The following is a 24,272-nucleotide window of genomic DNA, read 5'->3' on the forward strand; positions in this document are numbered from 1 at the left end:
CCAACTGAGCCACCCAGGCGCCTCCCATACGTTATTAAAGGAGACATCTTATGTTACCAAAATGATATACACTAGAACTTTAAAAAATATGTTCCTTCTGATGTTTTCTTTAAGTTTATTTTAAAAACTTTGGAAGCTTGAATAATTTATTAAGCTTAGGTATCAAAAAAATGGTAATCGTATTAATGATAAACCTCAGATCAAAGGATTTATACAGTGTGCCAAAAAATTTCCTGCCAATAACATTTTGCTGAGGTGACATTTCTTTCAAATAAGAAGTTATATGTAAGAGTGGAATATGATACTTTAACTGCTTCTCAAATGCTCCTTTTTATTTGGTAGTCTTGTGAGTCAAGGCAAAATTAGGTGAGCAATAATGGATTAACCAAATAAATATATGACTAAAAGTAATAAATAACTTAAACTACTTTATTGGAAAAAATTCTTATTATAAATTAAACATTATAGGCATTTTTCTCTGTGTTGTCTTGGACAGAGTTGACTGCTACTCCTTTCCATGCTTAACAAAGGGCTTTATGGTAGTAATAAATAATCGAAACACTTAGAAGTGTTGTTTGACGAGTATGCTGATTATTTGTAATTAAGTGTGTATTGTAGCTAAATGGTAATATGGGATTTGCTTGGTTTGATCCTTTGTTATACAATTATTGTTTGAAAATTCAATAAAATGCTAAAACAAATAAAGCTACTAATAATAAGAACAATTGATGAGTTTTTTTTGTGTGTGTTACACCCTCTGTCTCTAGACTGTGAAAGAATGCAGCTGTGTTGATTCATTATTAAAGAACTACTTGCAAAGTTAATCCCCAATCTACCAAATAAGAGATTAGCAAAACAACTCAATTGTTTTAACTCTTGATTATAAGTTTGATAACATGAAAAATGATACTCATCTGTGATATGATTCAATTTTGTCCTTCACCAGAAGATAATTACTTAATAGAATTATCCACGAAGTAATTTTACTGATGTAGAAAACAATAAATTCTATTTTAGCTTCAACATATAAGATTACTGAAGTTTGTATCTTTTAAAAATATTTATAGATTTATATCTTATGAGAGAATTTCCAAATTATCAAATGGTCGATACTAGTTAACAGGTAAACTGTAAAATCAATAACAAAATCTCATTATACCATGGATTTCATTATAGTAAAATACCATATTTCTCCTGGATTTAATATACAATTTATTTAGAGGATAAAATATTAGATTTTGTCCAACAGAATTGAAAAGCCATTGTATTAATTTGTTACAGAATTTTTATCTTTTAAGGATATGAAGAGTTTATGTTGAACTTGCAGATAGCTATTTTATGAAGTTATCACATTATATGTATAATTGCAGTTATGCTACAAAAATGTTCCAATTTTATTTTATCTACAAGTTATATCTACTTTCTGTTTCTAATTTTTAAACTTAGTGTTGTGCTTTTGTTTTTCCACAATACCATGTTTATTATATTCTGAAGTTTAAGCCTAACAATTTCCTTTGAAAATATTTTTTGTTTATATCTGTTTAGGTTGAGTGACACTCCTTTCACATCTTGTTATCCAGGGATTCCTTGGGTATACTTCCATGATTAATACCGATTAATATACAAACTATTGGATATCTACTGATTACAAATGAGTATCTCTTTACAGCTGAGGTCAAGAAGTCAGGTGGAGTGTTTAATGCTTTCCCAAAATCAGTTGGTGCAAAAAAGAAAATATTTCTTTCCATCCAAATTTAAATACGGAATTACTTTTAAATATTAAAGTACATTTCTTTTTTTTTTTCATCATAAAAGATAACCCCATAAGTGAAAATGAAGAGAAGGGAGAACCAGCTCTGTGCAAATCTAGGAAAATTAAAATTTTCAGCTGACATCCACCAGAACTTAAAAATTGCAAAGTTTCTTAGAAAGAATACATTCAAAACTCTGCTTTAAGAACAAACCAAAAATCTGCAGATGGTAAGAAAATGAGTATATTACAGATAATTATAAGGGTGTCAGTACATGGACGCCACGCATTCAGTTGCAGATGTCCCTTGTAAATAATGAGCACAGGACAAGTAGACGATCAGCAAAACTTGGGCCATGCCAGAAAAATCAAAGAACTCTGAACATTGACTATCAGCTAAGCCTAGGCTAAGAGAGATGGGAAAATCATATGTCTACTATGAATATATTTCTCTTTTAGGCTTGAACATAAATTCCAGCCTTTTTATCCATCACACTATCTAGACTTTCTGCCAACAAATACACATGTTACATTATTTTACTCATGGCACTCATCACAGTCTGAAATTATCTTATTATTACTTCATGTGATTGTTTACATATTCCTAATATTTTTTCTTTTTTCACCACTAGAAAGCAAGCTGTATGTCAGGAAGGGTTCTTATTGTGTCAATACATGCACTGTTTTACACAGTAGCTAATGCTGACATGCAGCTGTTTAAATTTAAGTTAAACTTGAAAAATATTAAAACAAGTTCCTTTTTCCATATTTTTGATGTTCAGTAGTCACATGTGGCTAGTGGCTAAAATATTTGGTTTCACAAACTTTAATTACTGTTAGTAGTTATGTTTGTAGTTGGAGATGATTTTTTTTTTTGGTACTGGAGATGGAAAGACTTTATTTTCATATCAGAAATTTCTGCTTTAGTTTTTTTGTCATCTGCAGGTATTTGTCTTATTTCAAAAATCATTTCTTTTTTTATAACTTCTGTTTTTTATTTTTTATATTTTTTATTTTAATTTTTTTAATATATGAAATTTATTGTCAAATTGGTTTCCATACAACACCCAGTGCTCATTCCAAAAGCTGCCCTCCTCAATGCCCATCACCTACCCTTCCTTCCCTCCCATCAACCCATCAACCCTCAGTTTGTTCTCAGTTTTCAAGACTCTCTTATGCCTTGGCTCTCTCCCACTCTAACCTCATTTTTTTTCCTTGCCCTTCCCCATGGGTTTCTGTTAAGTTTCTCAGGATCCACATAAGAGTGAAAACATATGGTATCTGTCTTTCTCTGTATGGCTTATTTCACTTAGCATCACACTCTCCAGTTCCATCCACGTTGCTACAAAGGGCCATATTTCATTCTTTCTCATTGCCACGTAGTACTCCATTGTGTATATAAACCACAATTTCTTTATCCATTCATCAGTTGATGGACATTTAGGCTCTTTCCATAATTTGGCTATTGTTGAGAGTGCTGCTATAAACATTGGGGTACAAGTGCCCCTATGCATCAGTACTCCTGTATCCCTTAGGTAAATTCCTAGCAGTGCTATTGCTGGGTCACAGGGTAGGTCTATTTTTAATTTTCTGAGGAACCTCCACACTGCTTTCCAGAGTGGCTGCACCAATTTGCATTCCCACCAACAGTGCAAGAGGGTTCCCATTTCTCCACATCCTCTCCAGCATCTATAGTCTCCTGATTTGTTCATTTTGGCCACTCTGAATGGCGTGAGGTGATATCTGAGTATGGTTTTGATTTGTATTTCCCTGATGAGGAGCGACGTTGAGTATCTTTTCATGTGCCTGTTGGCCATCCGGATGTCTTCTTTAGAGAAGTGTCTATTCATGTTTTCTGCTCATTTCTTCACTGGAATATTTGTTTTTTGGATGTGGAGTTTGGTGAGCTCTTTACGGATTTTGGATAGTAGCCCTTTGTCCGATATGTCATCTGCAAATATCTTTTCCATTGGCATTCCGTTGGTTGCCTTTCAGTTTTGTTGTTTCCTTTGCTGTGCAGAAGACTTTTATCTTCATGAGGTCCCAATAGTTCATTTTTGCTTTTAATTCCCTTGCCTTTGGGGATGTGTCAAGTAAGAAATTGTTACAGCTGAGGTCAGACAGGTCTTTTCCTGCTTTCTCCTCTAGGGTTTTGATGGTTTCCTGTCTCACGTTCTGGTCCTTTATCCATTTTGAGTTTATTTTTGTGAATGGTGTGAGAAAGTGGTCTAGTTTCAACCTTCTGCATGTTGCTGTCCAGTTCTCCCAGCACCATTGGTTAAAGAGACTGTCTTTTTTCCATTGCATATTCTTTCCTGCTTTGTCAAAGATCAGTTGGCCATACGTTTGTGGGTCTAGTTCTGGGGTTTCTATTCTATTCCATTGGTCTATGTGTCTGTTTCTGTGCCAATACCATGCTGTCTTGATGATGACAGCTTTGTAGTAGAGGCTAAAGTCTGGGATTGTGATGCCTCCTGCTTTGGTTTCTTCTTCAAAATTACTTCGACTATTCGGGGTCTTTTGTGGTTCCATATGAATTTTAGGATGGCTTGTTCTAGCTTCGAGAAGAATGCTGGTGCAATTTTGATTGGGATTGCATTGAATGTGTAGATAGCTTTGGGTAGTATTGACATTTTGACAATACTTATTCTTCCAACCCATGAGCACGGAATGTTTTTCCATTTCTTTATATCTTCTTCAATTTCCTTCATAAGCTTTCTATAGTTTTCAGCATACAGATCTTTTACATCTTTGGTTAGATTTATACCTAGGTATTTTATGCTTCTTGGTGCAATTGTGAATGGGATCAGTTTCTTTATTTGTCTTTCTGTTGCTTCATTGTTAGTGTATAAGAATGCAACTGATTTCTGTACATTGATTTTGTAACCTGCAACTTTGCTGAATTAATGTATCAGTTCTGGCAGACTTTTGGTGGAGTCTATCCTGTTCTCCATGTATTTTATCATGTCATCTGCAAAAAGTGAAAGCTTAACTTCATCTTTGCCAATTTTGATGTCTTTTATTTCCTTTTGTTGTCTGATTGCTGATGCTAGAACTTCCAACACTATGTTAAACAACAGCAGTGAGAGTGGACATCCCTGTTGTGTTCCTGATCTCAGGGAAAAAGCTCTCAGTTTTGCCCATTGAGGATGATATTAGCTGTGGGCTTTTCATAAATGGCTTTTATGATGTTTAAGTATGTTCCTTCTTTCCCCACTTTCTCGAGGTTTTTATTAGTAAAGGATGCTGAATTTTGTCAAATTCTTTTTCTGCATCGATTGACAGGATCATATCGTTCTTATCTTTTCTTTTATTAATGTGATGTATCACGTTGATGGATTTGCGAATGTTGAACCAGCCCTGCATCCCAGGAATGAATCCCACTTGATCATGGTGAATAATTCCTTTTATATGCTGTTGAATTCAATTTGGTAGTATCTTATTGAGAATTTTTGCATCCATATTCACCAGGGATATTGGCCTGTAGTTCTCTTTTTTACTGGGTCTCTGTCTGGTTTAGGAATCAAAGTAATACTGGCTTCATAGAATGAGTCTGGAAGTTTTCCTTCCCTTTCTATTTTTTGGAATACCTTGATAAGGATAGGTATTATGTCTGCTTAAATGTCTGGTAGAATTCCCCAGGGAAGCCATCTGGTCCTGGACTCTTATTTGTTGGGAGATTTTTGATAACTGATTCAATTTCTTTGCTGGTTATGGGTCTATTCAAGCTTTCTATTTCCTCCTGTTTGAGTTTTGGAAGTGTGGGTGTTTAGGAATTTGTCCATTTCTTCCAGGTTGTCCAGTTTGTTGGCATATAATTTTTCATAGTATTCCCTGATAATTGCCTGTATTTCTGAGGGATTGGTTGTAATAATTCTATTTTCATTCATGATTTTATCTATTTGGGTCATCTCCCTTTTCTTTTTGAGAAGCCTGGTTAGAGGTTTATCAATTTTGTTTATTTTTTCAAAAAACCAACTCTTGGTTTTGTTGATCTGCTCTACAGTTTTTTAGATTCTATATTGTTTATTTCTGCTCTGCTCTTTATTATTTCTCTTCTTCTGCTGGGTTTGGGGTGTCTTTGCTGTTCTGCTTCTATTTCCTTTAGGTGTGCTGTTAGATTTTGTATTTGTGATTTTTCTTGTTTCTGGAGACAGGCCTGGATTGCAATGTATTTTCCTCCCAGGACTGCCTTTGCTGCATCCCAAAGTCTTTGGATTGTTGTATTTTCATTTTCGTTTGTTTCCATATATTTTTGAATTTCTTCTCTACTTGCCAGGTTGACCCATTCATTCTTTAGTAGGGTGTTCTTTAACTTCCATGCTTTTGGAGGTTTTCCGGACTTTTTCCTGTGGTTGATTTCAAGCTACATCTCATTGTGGTCTGAAAGTATGCATGGTATGATCTCAATTCTTGTATACTTATGAAGGGCTGTTTTGTGACCCAGTATGTGATCTATCTTGGAGAATGTTCCAAGTGTACTCGAGTAGAAAGTATATTCTGTTCCTTTGGGATGCAGAGTTCTAAATATATCTGTCAAGTCCATCTGATCCAATGTATCATTCAGGGCCCTTGTTTCTTTATTGACCGTGTGTCTAGATGATCTATCCATTTCTGTAAGTGGGGTGTTAAAGCCCCCTGCAATGACCACATTCTTATCAATAAGGTTGCTTATGTTTGTGAGTAATTGTTTTATATATTTGGGGGCTCCCATATTCGGCACATAGACATTTATAATTGTTAGTTCTTCTTGATGAATAGACCCTGTAATTATTATATAATGCCCTTCTTCATCTCTTCTTACAGCCTTTAATTTAAAGTCTAGTTTGTCTGCTATAAGTATGGCTACTCCAGCTCTCTTTTGACTTCCAGTAGCATGATAAATAGTTCTCCATCCCCTCAATTTCAAACTGAAAGTGCCCTCAGGTCTAAAATGAGTCTCTTGTAGACAGCAAATAGATGGGTCTTGTTTTTTTATCCATTCTGATACCCTATGTCTTTTGGTTGGAGCATTTAGTCCATTTACATTCAGTGTTATTATAGAAAAATATGGGTTTAGAGTCATTGTGATGTTTGTAGGTTTCATGCTTGTAGCGATGTCTCTGGTACTTTGTCTCACAGGATCCCCCTTAGGATCTCATGTAGGGCTGGTTTAGTGATGGTGAATTACTTCAGTTTTTGTTTGTTAGGGAAGACCTTTATCTCTCTTTCTATTCTAAATGATAGATTTGCTGGATAGAGGATTCTCGGCTGCATATTTTTTTCTGTTCATCACATTGAAGATTTCCTGCCACTCCTTTCTGGCCTGCCAAGTTTCAGTAGAGAGATCAGTCACGAGTCTTATTGGTCTCCCTTTATATGTTAGAGCACGTTTATCCCTAGCTACTTTCAGAATTTTCTCTTTATCCTTGTATTTTGCAAGTTTCACTATGTTATGTCATGCAGAAGATTGATTCAAGTTACGTCTGAAGGGAGTTCTCTGTGCCTCTTGGATTTCAATGCCTTTTTCCTTCCCCAGATCAGGGAAGTTCTCAGATATTATTTCTTCAAGTATACCTTCAGCACCTTTCCCTCTCTCTTCCTACTCTGGAATAGCAATTATGCGTAGATTATTTCTCTTCAGTGCATCACTTAGTTCTCTAATTTTTCCCTCATACTCTTGGATTTTTTTATCTTTTTCTCAGTTTCTTCTTTTTCCATAATTTTATCTTCTAGTTCACCTATTCTCTCCTCTGCCTTTTCAATCCGAGCTGCGGTCATCTCCATTTTATTTTGCAGCTCATTAATAGCATTTTTAGCTCCTCCTTGCTGTTCCTTAGTCCCCTGATCTCTGTAGCAATAGATTCTCTGCTGACCTTTATACTGTTTTCAAGCCCAGCGACTAATTTTGTGACTATTATTCTAAATTCACTTTCTGTTAGGAGGGGCGCCTGGGTGGCGCTGTCGGTTAAGCGTCCGACTTTAGCCAGGTCACGATCTCGCGGTCTGTGAGTTCGAGCCCCGTGTCAGGCTCTGGGCTGATGGCTTGGAGCCTGGAGCCTGTTTCCGATTCTGTGTCTCCCTCTTTCTCTGCCCCTCCCCCGTTCATGCTCTGTCTCTCTCTGTCCCAAAAATAAATAAAAAACATTGAAAAAAAAAATTAAAAAAAAAAATAAATTCACTTTCTGTTATATTGTTTAAATCGTTTTTGATCAGTTCGTTAGCTGTTGTTATTTCCTGGAGATTCTTTTGAGGGGAATTCTTCCATTTCGTCATTTTGGATAGTCCCTGGACTGGTGCAGAACTGCCGGGCACTTCCCCTGTGCTGTGTTGAATAACTTGCATTGGTGGGCAGGGCCTTTGTTCCTTGTTTTTGCTGGAATTTTGGTATAATTTCTCACTTTAGTGATACTCTGGTTTCTCTTCAGATTGAATAAATCTTTTGCCTTTTAAATTCTCACTTTTGTGAGGTTTTATTTGGATGAAACTCTTCTATTCATTGCATTTGCAATGTAACTTGTTTTGTATGTTTACACTGCTCTAAGCCCTAAGGAGGCTGCCTTTCATACTTTACTCTTCTTTCTAGGATTCTAGACTATGGGAAAAATTAAAGTATGCTACTACTTAGCCTACCATATTCTCCTTTAGTTCTACAACTCTTCTCTATCAGCAAGGGTAAAATAATTTCTAAAAAGGTTTTGTAGCCCCATCCACTTCTTAAGCACTGTCTTTCCCAAACTGATAAATAGTAATATAGTCTGTCAGAAAAGCACCCAACTTTGATAGGTCATTCTGTACTGAGTCCAGAAATTTTTATTTGAGCTTATTTTGTTCCCTTCAATATCATCTGAATTTTCATTTAACATGAGGTGAATAGACTTTCTATAACTCTTCATGTATTTTCTATTGTTATGTTTTCCTTATTTAATTATATACTGGATAGTAGTATTTTTTAAAAATGTGCTAATACTGCCATCCTTCTGAGAATATCTACAGTTCTGTTGTCCTCAAAACTAAAATAAGAAAATCAAATCTAGGTGTTTTTACTTATAGTCAATTGGAAATCTTGCATCTGACTCAAAAATGCCATTAATATCATTATGTTCCATTTTCCACAGCCTCTCAAACAAAAGTTTGCTTTGTTGAGATTCATTTCTCTAGGTAATATATGTTAAAATAGCACTGCATTTTTCTTACTATTACTTATCTTTTCCTACTAAACTTTAGAAAAAAAATTTTCTCTTATTTCCAACCCAAAAAGAATCTGACACATATTATGTACTCACCAAATATCCAATCAATACATGAAAGAAATACTGAATGAATTACAATGTAGTTTATTAGTATATATATGAATGTTCTTTTGTAAAACAAAAAATTAAACTATCCAGATTCCCCTTTATGTCTAAAACAATAAAAAGATGTAAATAAAAATAGCAGAGATCATTAGTGAAAAATTGTACAACTACCTTATTGAAAAATGGCAATTTTAAGTTTTTCTTTATACAGGCAACATGGATAAATCAACTTTGGTTTATATTTAAAAGGTATAGTAGGAAATCATCATGGTCAGGATAAGATACAGAGAAAGCAATATTGTCTAATGACAGATGTGCACCTTTCCAAGTCTACCTAATGGCCTTGCCAGTAGACACATGAAGTATAAGGAAGTAAAATGCATATTAGAATTTCTGCAAGTTAAATGTTCAAGGTTGGAGTAACTGTATATTTATATTGAGGATATTGGCTGGGGATCACCTCCTATGAACTAGTTCACCCCTATTATATATGGAGTCTGAGACAAGACTAAAAATGGAGGCCTACATACACCTAACTAAATATTTCACTTGTAAAATCAAATTAATGAGTTTAATAAAATAAATTATAGCTGAGAACTTCCCTAATCTGGGAAAGGAAATGGACACCCAAATCCAGGAGGCACAGAAAACTCCCTTCAGATTCAACAAGAATAGGTCTTCTCCATGGCATGTCATAGTGAAACTGGCAAAACACAAAAGATTAAGAGAGAATTCTGAGGCAGCTAGAGACAAATAGGCCTTAACCTATAAGTATCCTTAGGGATACTAAGAGTCTATTACCCTGAGACACATGTAAGGGTAGTAGCAGACCTGTCCACTGAGACTTGACAGGCCAGAAGGGAGTGGCAGGAAATATTCAATGTGCTGAATAGGAAACTATGCAGCCAAGAATCCTTTATCCAGCAAGGCTGTCATTCAGAATAGGAGAGATAAGTCTTTCCCAGACAAACAAAAACTGAAGGAGTTCATGACCACTAAACCAACCCTGCAAGTGATCCTATGGAGACTCTGTGAGTGGAATGCTGCAAAGACTACAAAGGACCAGAGTCATCAACACAAGCATGGAACCTACAGATAATACACTGACACTAAATCCATATCTTTCAATAATAACTCAATGTAAATAGACTAAATGTCCTAGCCAAAAGTCATAGGGTAACAGAATGGATAAAACGCCAAGATCCATCCATATGCTGTCTACAAGAGACTCATTTTAGACCTGAAGGACAACTTCAGATTGATATCGAGGAGATGGAGAATCATCTATCATGCTACTGGAAGTCAAAAGAAAGCTGGAATAGCCACATTTATATCAGACAAACTATATTTTAAACTAAAGGCTATACCAAGAGATGAAGAAGGGCATTATATCATTACAGGATCTATCCATCAAGAAGAGCTAACAACTATAAATGTTTATGCTCCCAAATTGAAACACCCAAATATACAAATCAATTAATCACAAACATAAGCAATCTTACTGATAAGAATATGGTAATTGCAGGGGACTTCAATACCCCACTTACAACAATGGACACATCATCTAGGCAGAAAGTCAATAAAGAAACAATGGCCGTGAATGACACACTGGACCAGATGGACTTGACATGTATTTAGAACTTTTCATCCAAAAGCAGCAGAATACACATTCTTCTCTAATGCACATGGAACATTCTCCAAGACAGATCACATACTGGGTCACAAAACATCCCTCAATAAATATAAAATAATTGAGATTATACCATGCATATTTTCAGATCACAACACTATAAAATGTGAAATCAACCACAAGAAAAATTTTAGAAAGCCTCCAAATGCATGGAGGTTAAAGAACATCCTACTAAAGAATGAATGAGTCAACCAGACAATTAAAGAAGAAATTAAAGGGGCAACTGGGTGACACAGTTTGTTAAGCATCTGACTTTGGCTCAGGTCATGATCTTGCAGTTCATGAGTTTGAGCCCCACATTGGGCTCTGTGCTGACAGCTTGGAGCCTGGTGCCTGTTTCAGATTCTCTTTCTTTCTCTCTGCCCCTTCCCTGCTTGCACTCTGTCTCTCTCTCTCTGTTAAAAGTAAATGAACATTGAAAAAATTTTTTAAAAAGGAGAAGAAATTAAAAAAAAAAACACATGGATGAAAACAAAAATGAACACAACAGTCCAAACCCTTTGGAATGCAGCAAAGGTGGTCCAAAGAGGAAAATACATTGCAATCCAGGCTTATCTCAAGAAAGAAGAAAAATCCCAAATACAAAACCTAAGTGCACACCTAACAGAACTAGAAGCAGAACATCAAGAAACCCCAAAGCCAGCAGCAGAAGAAAACTAATAAAGATTAGAACAAAAATAAACAATATAGAATAAAAAGAAATAGTTGAACAGATCAATGAATCTAAGAGCTCGTTCTTTGAAAGAATAAACAAAATTGATAAACCCCTAGCAAGACTTCTCAAAAACAAAAGAGAGAGAGCCCAAATACATAAAATCATGAATGAAAGAGGAGAGATCACATCACAACAGATATACAAACAGTTATTAGAGAATACTATGAAAAATTATATGCCAACAAACTGGACAACTTGGAAGAAATGGACAAATTCCTAGACACTCACAGACTACCAAAACTCAAACAGGAAGAAATAAAAAATTTGAACAGAACCATAACCAGAGAAGAAATTGAATCAGTTATTAAAAACTCCCAACAAATAAGAGTCCTGGGCCAGATGGCTTCTCATAGGAATTCTACCAGACATTTAAAGAAGAGTTAACACCTATCCTTCTCATGCTGTTCCAAAAAAAAAAAAAAAAGAAAAGAAAAAAGAAAGAAAGAAAAAGAAACAGAAGGAAAGCTTCGAGACTGATTCTATGAAGCCAGCATTACCTCGATTCCCAAATCAGAGACCTCGCAAAAAAGGAGAATTACAAGCCAATATCCCTGATGAACATGGATGCAAAAATTCTCAACAAGATACTAGCAAATCGACTTCAACAGTGTATTAAAAGAATTATTTACATTGATCAAATGGGATTCATTCCTGGGGTGCAGGGCTGGTTCAATATTCACAAATCAATCAATATGATACATCGCATTAATAGACGAAAGGATAAGAACCATATGATCCTGTCAAAAGATGCAGAAAAAAACATTTGACAAAATATAGAATCCTTTCTTAATGAAAACCCTCAGGAAAGTCAGGACAGAAGGAATATACCTTAACATCATAAGAGCCATACATGAAAAGCCCACAGCTAATATCATCCTCAATGGGGAAAAGCTGAGAGCTTTTCCCCTCTGAGATCAGGAACACATAAGGGATGTCCACCCTCACCACTGTTGTTTTACATCGTGTTGGAAGTCCTAGCATCAGCAATCAGACAACAAAATGAAGTAAAAGGCGTCCAAATTGGCAAAGAAGAAGTCAAACTTCCACTTTTCACAAATGACATGATACTCCACGTCGAAAACTCGAAAGACTCTGACAAAAAGCTGCTAGAACTGACACATTAATTCAGCAAAGTAGTGACATACAAAATCAACGTACAGAAATCAGTTGTGTTTCTATACACCAAATGAAGCAACAGAAAGAGAAATCAGGAAATCAATCCCAGTTACAATTGTACCAAGAACCATAAAATACCCAGGAGTATACCTAACCAAAGAGGTAAAATATCTCTATGCTGAAAACTATAGAAAACTTATGAAGGAAATTGAAGACACAAAGAAATGGAAAAACATTCCATGCTCATGGATTGGAAGAACATATATTGTTAAAATGTCAATACTACCCAAAGCAGTCTATACATTCAATGCAATCCCAATCAAAATTGCACTGGCATTCTTCTCAGGGCTAAAACAACCAATTCTAAAATTTGTATGGAACCACAAAAGACCCCAAAAGCCAAAGTAGTGTTGAAAAAGAAAACCAAAGAAGGAGGCATCACAATCCCAGACTTTAGCCTCTACTGCAAAGCTATAATCATCAGGACAGTACGGTATTGGCACAAAAACAGACACATAGATTAATGGAATAGAGAACCCAGAATTGGACCCACAAATGTATAGCCAACTAATTTTTGACAAAGCAGGAAGGAGCATCCAATGGAAAAAAGACATTCTCTTTAGCAAATGGTGATGGAAGAACTGGGCAGCAACATACAGAAGAATGAAACTGGACCACTTTATTTTACCAAACACAAAAATAAACTCAAAATGTATGAAAGACCTAAATCTGATACAGGACCCCATCAAAACGCTAGAGGAGAAAACAGGCAACAAACTTTTTGACTTAGCTGCAGCAATTTCTTGCTCAACACATCTCTAAAGGCAAGGAAAATAAAAGCAAAAATGAAGTATTGGGACCTCATCAAAATACAAAGCTTCTGAACTGCAAAGGAGACAATCAACAAAACTAAAAGGCAATGATGGAATGGGAGAATATATTTGGATAAAGGGATAGCATTCAAAATCTATAAAGAATTTACCAAACTCAACACTTGAAAAACAAATAATCCAGTGAAGAAATGGGCAGAAGACATGAATAGACACTTTTCCAAAGAAGACATCCACATGGCCAATGGACACATGAAAAGATGCTCAACATCGCTCATATCAGGGGAATACAAATCAAAATGACATTGAGATACCACCTCACACTGGTCAGAGTGGCTAAAATGAACAACTCAGGAAATGACAGATGTTGGCGAAGATGTGGAGAAACGGGAACCCTTTTGCACTGTTGGTGGGAATGCAAACTGGTGCAGCTGCTCTGGAAAATAGTGTGGAGGTTTCTCAAAAAATTAAAAATAGAATTACCCTATGATTCAGCAATAACACTCCTAGGAATTTATCCAAATGAAACTGAAGTGCTGATGCATAGGGGCACATGTACCCCAATGTTTATAGCAGCACTATCAACAATAGCCAAATTAGGGAAAGAGCCCAAATGTCCATCAACTGATGAATAGCTAAAGAAGATGTGGTTTATATATACAATGTAATACTACTTGACAAAGAGAAAGAATGAAATTCTGCCATTTGCAAAAACTTGAATGGAAGTGGAGGGTATTATGCTAAGTGATATATGTCAGTCAGAGAAAGATATATATCATATGTTCTCACTCATATGTAGAATTTGAGAAACTTAACAGAAGGCCATGGAGGGAAGGGAAGGGGAAAAATAGTTTCAAATAGAGAGTGGAGCAAACCATAAGAAACTTTTAAATACAGAGAACAAAATGAGGGGTGATGGGGAGGTGGGGGCAAGGGGGAAATGGGTGATGGCCATTGAGGAAGGCACATGTTGGGATGAGCACTGGGTGTTGCATGTAAGCGATGAATCATGGGAACCTACTCCTGAAGCCAAGAGCACACAGTATACACTGTATGTTAGATAATTTGACATTAAGTAACATTTAAAAAAAATAAAAAAGAAGAAAAATTCTATCTGCTTTCCTGGAAGAACACACTATCTCTATCTTCTAAGTCTGTTTTCTATAAAAATATTCTTTAAAACATAGTCTGGAACAAAAAAACGACAATGTCTCTCCTGGCAAGATGTGTAGAAATATGAAATACTCATGGAGAAATGTCTCCCAATCATCCTATATGTTTGAGTACATAATAAACAATTAACAACTGACTTTATAATTATTTCATAAAATTTATGCCTCAGTTTCAGCAAAATCACTAAATATGTTGTTAAAAATAACCCTTCCACATAGTTTGTTTTCAATTGAAAGTAATGCAAAATTCTACATCTTTTCCTGAGTCACTGCAGCTCTTAGATTGTATGCTATCAATAGTGACTTGGAAAAAAATTACTTTGCTGGGGAAGGTGCAATGAAATTATCTATAATATTCTTGAAGCAATTATTAGATTCAGAAATAAAGTAGGATTTTGAAGTTGAGACCACACTTCGTAATGAAGTTTTATATATTTCCATCAAAGACTAGAAATATTTTAATTTTATCACATAAATCACAAGGTTATATTTCAGTTTTTATCATCTTTAACAGATATAGATGCAGTTTTACCATCTTTAACAAATATAGAGTCATTATCACAAATGTTTCATTTAGACATTTATATGTGAATTATTTAGTCTTACAAAGTATTGTTCAAGTGTCATGAAATTTGTTAATTACAAATCATTATTTATGGATTCTTTTAGAATCATGAATTAGAACACAAAAAAGCAGAAAAAGGAAAATTGGCATTGATATTTAATAAAATCTATAACATTTATGTCCTATATTAGGAAGGCCTTATCATTAAGTTTACTAATCTTTCCTTTGATGTGTATAATCTGCCATTAATCCTATGTTAATCCTATTTGCTGAACTATATATTCATTCCTAAGATTTCCATTTTTGTTTCTCTAGAATTTATTTCTTTTTGTTATGTTTATGCTTTCCTTTAGATTCTTGAACACATTTATATGTTTTTATAATTTTGTTGTCAATTATGAAATTGATTTCTAAACGTGTTTCTTCTAATTTATTATTGTCAGGTTATTGGTCACATTTTATTGTATCTTCAGGTGACTAACACATTTTGATTGAATGGTGGACATTATAAATGTTATGCTTTTGAATATATGACATTTTTTACTCTCAAGTGTTGGGACCTCATCAAGATACAAAGCAGGAAATTAAATTTTTGACAGGAAGTTAAAATATTTGTGGATTAGACTGATCCTTTGAAAGCTCATCATATCTCTTGTTAGAATGGATCAACAGTAGTCTTTACTTTAGGAATGGTTTATCACTACTCAGAATGTGGGTAAACCATTTCGGGTGACTCTAACTATAGCCCTAAGTATTCAATAATATTCTCCACTCTTCTTTGTCTGAATTTAAATGTCTTCCTATACTGTGTGATTTTTCATGGTTGTTTAGCCTACAGATCCAAGGTAATTGTTCATTGTGGAGTATCATCCTATCTGGTTACATAGCTGACTAGTCTTCAGGTGAACACTGAAGAGGAGTCCACATGGATCTCTGGAGCTATTTTTCTGTGTAATAGCTTCTTGTACATATTCTACACCATATATGTCCACTTCTTCTAGAGCTATGAGCTCTGATCTTTATCTTGTCAAGAAAGAGATAATGTTTCTTCTGATCGATTTCCCCTTTACTATACTACAAGTTCAGAAAATGCTCCTAGACAGTCAGCAAGCTAGAGTAATCATAAAATTCATCTTGTTTGTTTTTCTCCTATCAGGATTAGAGCTCTGTACTGCCTAGTGTCCAATGTATGAAAACATTTTCTGGTTGTTTATGGCAGGAGAGCTGGTCTATAACATGTACTTAATTATTCTTGGAAGCAGAATAATTTCGTTCCTTTTTATATTCTTCATTTTTCTGTTGTGATTTTCCACCTCCTACCGCTTGATGCCAAAATTTTTCTTTAAATCTTTGACCTTATATAAAATAGCTCTTTTAATTTTCATGTATTCTAATTTTAGTGACATCCCTAAAACTCTCTTTATTTTTTCCTTTTAGCTACAGATGATAGGATCCCACTTTTGTATGTGGGTATCAGTTTGTGATTATGTGCTGGTCCTTGCGGATGTTATGTTGTTTAGCATCTTGGTTCTGTTTCTCTTTTTTCTTTTTTTAAATGATAAAGTTTAAAGGAAGTTAAAGGAAATTAAAGGAAGTTAATTTACAATTCTGTTGAGTCTTGATTTTAGAATTTATTAGGGTAGTTTTAAAGTAGCCTTACCCTAGCATGAGAGTAGCTTTACTTGTAAAGAAAGGGCTTTCTGGCAATTCAGTTCAATGTCCAGAGTGACCATGAAGTCTCTACACACTGACTATATAAACTCTAGTGTATCCAGGATTTTGTAACCTCCAGAATTTCTATTTAGGATACAGTTCTTCAGTAGTTGTTCCCTGGAAAGTCTTGTGGATTATTATCCTGTGCCTGTGCAGATTAATCTTCAGCCAAAGACTCAAAGGATCCCTGTGCAGATTCTGGTGTTCTTTCTCTGCATATCTCCTTTATCTCTTGTATCCTGATTTCCAAATTGCAGCTGACTCAGGAGTCCCATATTGCAACTAGTGGTTTCCTCTTCCCAGAGGGATTGCTTATCTCTTTTCAAACTCCCCTTTCCTTTTTCATGCTTCAGAAAGCTCCTCCCTGTCCTCAGTGGAAATCTTGGTGAATGTGATGCTTACTCAATGTGTTTCCTTTCTCTTGCTGATAAATCCTTGTTTCATGTATTGTTCAGGATGTAAAAAGTTTATTTGTATACTTTTTCCAGTTTTATAGTTTTTTAGAGTGTGTGTGGAGGGGAGTCTGATACCTGCTATTCCATATTTGAAGGATATTTCTTCTGAGTATAGAACTGTGCATTGGAAATATTTCCAGAATGTAAATGTGTTATCAAACTGTCATCTATCTTTGATTGCTCTTGTTAAAAAGTCAGCCATCAATCTTACTGTTCTTTGAAGGTAATATATCTTTTGTTTCTCAGCTATGGTTAAAGCTGTCTCTTCATCTTTGATTTTCAGCAGTTCATTTTGATGTGATTGGAGTGCTGTTTTTTTTAAATACTTATCTTGCATAGAATTAAATGGAATATTTGCATCTGAAAGAGATTCACAGATAAATTTTCACAAGCTTTTTTTAAAAAAATTATTTGCTGAGATTTTTTTTTCAAACACCAATTCTGTCTCATTTTCTCTCTCCTCTCCTCTGGGACTCAAATTTCACATATGTTAGACCTTTTAATAGTGTCTCACATGTCTCTTGTATTTTACTTTATGTTATTTTTTTCTCATTCTTGATACTCTCAGGGCTTCAGTTTGTATGTATTCTATTTTTTCCTATTTCTGGTTTTCTAAATCTATGTCATATTTTGTTTAGTCTCACTCAGTGTACTCTCACCTTCATAATTTTTCTGTTTTTTTTTTTTGTAATTTCCAATTCTCTGTTAAAAATCTTAACTTTTTAATCTATTTTTCATCTTTTCTTCTTTTTCAGATTTTTATCATGATTAATATATTAGTCATAAAATCCTTATCTGATAATTTTAGTATCTGTATTATCTGTGTCCCTCATCCATTGTCCTTGTTTTATACTAATTTTCAGTCATTTCAATCTTTTTCTAGTATTACTCATAAATATGTTGAACATTGTTGAAATATACTGGTGAAAGCATCGGATAATGTTTTCTTCTTCCAAAAGACTAAACTTTCCTTCTATAGGCTTTAGTATTCTGGTGATTAACTTGCTCTGTTGTGCCTGGATTTAAGGCTTTACTAAGGCTTGTCTGTTCAGTTTGTCCAACCTTGTAATGTGTAGTCCTTATTCATAGGCATCATACTTATTTCTTGGGTATGGTCCTTACAGAAAGGACATTTTTTGGGTTTAAACCAATGGTCTAGGATACTGACTAGAGTTCATACACTTTGGCTAAGTTTTTTTTCCCTAAGTTTATTTATTTATTTTGAGAGAGAGAAAGACCAGGGGCAGAGAGAGAAGGAGAGAATCCCAAGCAGCATCAATGCTGTCAGCACAGAGCCTGTTGTGGGACTTGATCCCACTAACTATGAGATCATGACCTGAGCCAAAACCAAGAGCAGGACACTTAACCAACTGAGCCCACACAAGTGTCCCAACTTTGGTAAAGTTTTAACTCCAAAATCTACTTCCCAGTATTCTAAAGCTACTCAAATTTTTAATCATATCTTTAGCCTCATGGTTGCTGTTCTCAGTTATGTTTCTTTCAGTTTTACCTAGCACATGGGTAGTAAAGGTGTCAGCTAACAGGTAGAAAAAATTTTGTTTACAGTTTTTTTTTTTAGTTTTACTCTCCTTTTTTGTAGTTTTCACCACTCTGGTATTTTTCCTGAGTTCCTGATATATTTGCAATCCTGAACATAACCTCTGCCTTCTGTGCCAGGTAATCTGATGCTTTGTTCTTTGCCTCTACTCTGTCACACCTGGAGTGAAGAACAACTTTTGGAAAAACATCTGTGATATCTGCTATCTGACAAAAGAGCAGATTCTTAATTGTAAACTGGTATTAATAATATCATACACTGTTGTTGAAATGCTTTGATAATAAATGTACAAGGTCCAAGACAATAATATTTAGTATATTTTAAGAATGCATATAGACAGGAAAAGTCTGCTGGGAAGTGAATTTATGATCCATAATTAAAAATGTGTATCAAACTTGCATCAAATAAAAATTCCACTTACAATGCAGATAATAGAACACTCGCCCTTAACAGAAAATAATTAAAATTACAGCTAATGCTTCAAATAATAAATGTGATGCCTTATTTCACAAATTTTAAAATACTAGAAATGATTACATAGTAGCATACACTAACTGCTAGATGAGGTATTTGATTTATCCTGCCTCACTTATTTTTTTTATGACGTACTAGTGACTACTGCTAAATATCAAATAATTTGATTTACAGCTTTTCACACATATACAATTTTTCTAGCATGTCTTTGTCTCTCAGGCAATCCTTTTATTCTACTTTCTATCATTTCAGCATACTAGACTTCTCTACCCATCATTTAATTTAATGATTTCTTTAAATAGAAAGTGAAGGTAACATATATAGCATGATTCCAATCTCTAATACTTGTTTAACAAGTCACATTACTGATTTTTATAGCATTTTCTGCTGGATGTTTATTAGATGTAATATTACATTGTAGAGAATAGCAACAGCAGGGACAAACTGGAAATACAAACCCATACATTTCAGAAAATATAGAAAAGTGGATTTTTTTCCTCAAAATACATACATACATACACATTAAAGTTTAAAAATTTTCCAAGACACTTTTGGGTAGCTTATTTGCAATTAATTAACTGTTTTAGGTAAAATAATATCCAGAAAACATCATTTGGGTATATATACTCTCTTTTGGCATATTTTAAGAAAGTATCATTGCAAGGATTTTTGAAATGTGCTCTCCTAAATTCTGTCTTGGTTTTGTCTAGAGTTATATGAACAGATCAAACACTCTCAGAGTAGAGGTTGGGCATATCTGCCAGTGATTCAAAATGATAGGCACCCAACAGGTCTACCTTAAAATATTTGTTGATAAATTAATTAAATATATACACAGGCAAGTTCTACGCCAACTGTTTATTACAGAATTTTTTACCCAAGTGAAATATTTGTGATAGACTATAGCAAAAATTGGTAGTCACATAGATACTTAAGTATAGCTGCACATATTTACTTGTGAAAAATATTTATTCAACACTCACGTTTTGGTGTTTTTTAAAGAACACTCTAGGAGAAATATGTAAAATAAATTTGAGACAATTAGTATAGAGCCTAACCATGTCAAATTGTCATAAAAATGGTTGAATGTTGGTGATTTCAAATGGTACATGCTAATTCATACAGGAAGATCAATTAACATAATGTTCTAGAGACAGAACATGACAGCTTGGACTAGTTGGTATCATATACTTTACAAAGAAGTAAAGAAGCATTTAAGGAGAAGTGAAAGGATTTGGTAACTGGATATGAGGAACGTGGAGGGGGACTCTAGAGTCAAGGATGACTTTCATGTTTATGACCTGGACACATGGGCAGGCTGTGTGTCATTTATGAAATATGAAGCACTAAAACAGGAACAGTTTCTTCTTGAAGGGTGGGACACAGCAAGCAATGAGTTCAGTAGAATTTTCGTCATGTTCATGTAGTATGTGAGTGACACTAAGATATCTAGTGAAGAAACTTGGATGGTAGGTGGTTGTGGACATGCTTGCTCTTGAAGCATACAAGTTGTGCTGAAACATAAGAATGTATGAGGCCATTATGAAAGTGTGGAGAGTAAGAGGGCCTAGAACAATGAATGAGAATTACCAAAATTTAAGAAGGCAGCAGAAACCAAAAATAGGCTGAAGAAAGAATATTCAATGTCGTAGAAAACTAAATAAGCTGTTGTGCCATAGGGAGAATTAGAGAGTGTTTGGGGGTGAATGATGAATACTATCAAATAATACAGAGATTCCAAGTGAGACTGTGATTGAAAAGCATCCTTTGGATTTAGTCTCAAGGAAGTAATTGGTGACTATGACACAGCAATTAAAGTGGAGGAGTTGAAGTACTTCCTTTGCTGGAGTGGGTTGGAGTAGGTAATGAAGTACCACATCATTGAAGATGATGAAAAGATATATATTTATTTACATGGAAATGTGTTGATAATGTATTAATAAATTTTTAAACATCAGGTTACAAAGCAGTATTACAATATAATCTGCTGTATAAGAATGTATGTGAAAATACACATAAAAGTATAAAATGATTGTAAAAAGTAAGCATAAACCATATACCACAGCTTGCTTAGAACTTTATATTATTACCTCAGAGCCTTTCTGTGAGAAATAAATGGGATGACAAAATCACAACTCAGGTAAGTCTATGATCACTCAATGATTAAATCAGTGGAGCTACAATTCTATTCAGGAAGTCATTTTCCTTCCCTCCCAAAAGATGTAAGTTTGCTGAAGTTATTTTTAGGACTAGATATATTTGTAATTATTTTGGAATGTCTGCGAATGAAATAAAAAGAGAAAGAAAACTTTAAGTCAGATAACAACTACAGAAAAATCTTTGTTACATAACCTTTCCATAACACAAAAATTCAAAGTTCTGGAGTAATGTAGTCAGTTTTCAAATAAGACTAAATGATGGAGAAAAGGTACCTGAAGAAAACTATGTTTATATTTCCAATAATAATTATTCCAGCTTGTCCAGAGAAGTTAAAATAAATGTAGACTTTTTGAAAATGTCTTAAAGTTTAATAAGAACATCAATATGTCTAAAATGTTAAAACCTGAAATATTAAGTTTAGGAGGACTATCCCTTGTTATATAAAGGGGGAATTTAAGCATGCTAAAATGGGTCGGTATGGATGTAAGGTCAGAATTATCATACATCTCTCTTTATAGCTGTGATATCAGCTGTGAAAACTGACCCTGGTATCCCTACTGAAATTTCTGTAGATTGATTGTGCTGTTCACTCAGATAAAAGGTCAGCAAATGCAAAATGAAGTAGACGTGTCAGGTCAAAGAAACAATCATATGCCTTATATAATATACTTCATTTCCTTGAGTTGCTTAGATTATTGCTCCACTTCTACATTATGTGTTAAACACACTATGTTGAATTATAAATTGAAATATAAGTGTAGTTACAACCCTTTCCTATCATGAATTAATGAAGACTAATTTATCAATTTCAAAAACAAGTATGATTTAATTTGGATATAATATACTGATTATATTTTATACTTATTTTCTTGTGGCTCTATAAGTACACTTTTAAAATCCTCTCTCTCTCTCTCTCTCTCTCTCTCTCTCTCTCTCTCTCACACACACACACACACACACACACACACACACAGCTCTGAGAAGACATGTAAATACTTGACAAAAAGGAGAATATCAAAGGTGATGTTTTTACTCGTAAAAATGAATGCACAAAATCCTAGGTGTTAGTAAATGGCACTCCTAAATGTTCCAAGTATTTTCCATCCTACCCCAGGATTTAAAATGGAGTGTGAGCTGGCCACTTTCATGGTTTGGTTTAGTAGGATCAATTCCTCAACAGCTTTTCCTCTGCAGATAATTTTTCACAAGAAATGGCATTCCTGGGGCACGTGGGTGGCTCAGTGGGTTAAGTGTTAGACTTGGGCTCAGGTCATGATCTCATGGCTTGTGAGTTCAAGCCCCACATCAGGCTCTGTGCTGGCAGCTGGGAGCCTGGAGCCTGCTTCCGATTCTGTCTTCCTCGCTCTCTGCCCCTCCCCCACTTGCTCTTTGTCTCTCTCAAAAAGAAAGAGACCTTAAAAGAAACTTTAAAAAAGAAATGGCATTCCTCTAATGGCCTCCATTACTCTGATTGACAGAGAATATGTAGCAAGGTGGCTGATAAGCTACCACAGTATTAAGAAGCAGTGTTCCAGTATAACCATTTTTGAAGTGGTGGCAGGTGTGAATCAAATTAGCATACACAGAACAATCTCTTTGCTAGATACTGCTTCCACTTCCTGTCAAAGTAGCTATAGTAAGAGCCCATTAGGCATTTTGCAGTTTTTGTCTCCCTCATTTGAGTCAGAATTAGCCAGTCCCAGGTAAGATAATATTGCCATTCTACATATTTGATATGGATGGGGAATGGTGTTAATTATCACTTTAGCCTCCAGAATTTATCATCTGTGATTCCCGAAGATAGCCTCACAGAAAAACACAGACTGAAGTAAAAGTCTACAAAATATTTGCTCCTATTCCCAAGATAATTTTATTTCATATTATAACAACTTCTTGGTAAATATCACATAATGGAAGGGAGTTATAATAATGACACTGGCATTTACCCGTGTTTGGACACTTCTTTTTTTTTGGTTTTATTTTCTTAAAAATCCTTCCTAAGAGAGAGATCCAATATTTAGTAAGGACTTAGGCTATCCCACAGCTTTCATAAATTATGCCCACTCCCATAGGTTTGTAAAAATATAACTTTATTTCCATTAACACCTTTACATAGCTATCCTTCCTATTAATGTGTTCATGGGGATACTAAGTGTACTATGGATTTTGAATCAAGGTCTGATTATTCCAAAGTCATGAAACATGTTAGCCTTTTTAAATTGCTGCAAAGATTAAAATAAATAAATATTTTGGTAATATGAAAATCATCATGGTGAGTGTTATTACTTATAACACCTAACCCCAGTAACTCCGATATTGCTTATTTCCTTTACAGTCCTTAACACAATCTGAAAATTTTGATAATATAATATTGATATCTGTTTTTTTCTCTCCTCACCTTGAAGGCAGGGACTTCATGGTTTGTCTAATTCATCACTGTATTTCCATTACCTAGAGCATTTCTTGGCAGCCAGCAAGTGCTCAATAAGTGCTCAATTCAAGTGTTGGTTGAATTTTAAAAGATATTTTAATGGAAGAAAATTTCAAATTTATTTCATTCTTAGAGTTCCATAAATCTTACATTGTTTTAATTATAAGCAATTAAAATCTACATTTTAACAGTACTCAGGTAATGGTAATAAGACACAATATCCTGAGAATTAAAAAAAACAAGATGTTCTAAAGATGTGCATTTTAGGAAAGTATTACAATTTTATTTTTAATAATAAATATGCTTATTAATTAAAAATTTTATTGAACAATTGTTTATTTTTTATTTTTTAAACTTTTATTTATT

Source organism: Panthera onca, chromosome A1 (genome assembly GCF_046562875.1).
Source record: "Panthera onca isolate mPanOnc1 chromosome A1, mPanOnc1 haplotype 2, whole genome shotgun sequence".
Lineage (NCBI taxonomy): Eukaryota > Metazoa > Chordata > Mammalia > Carnivora > Felidae > Panthera > Panthera onca.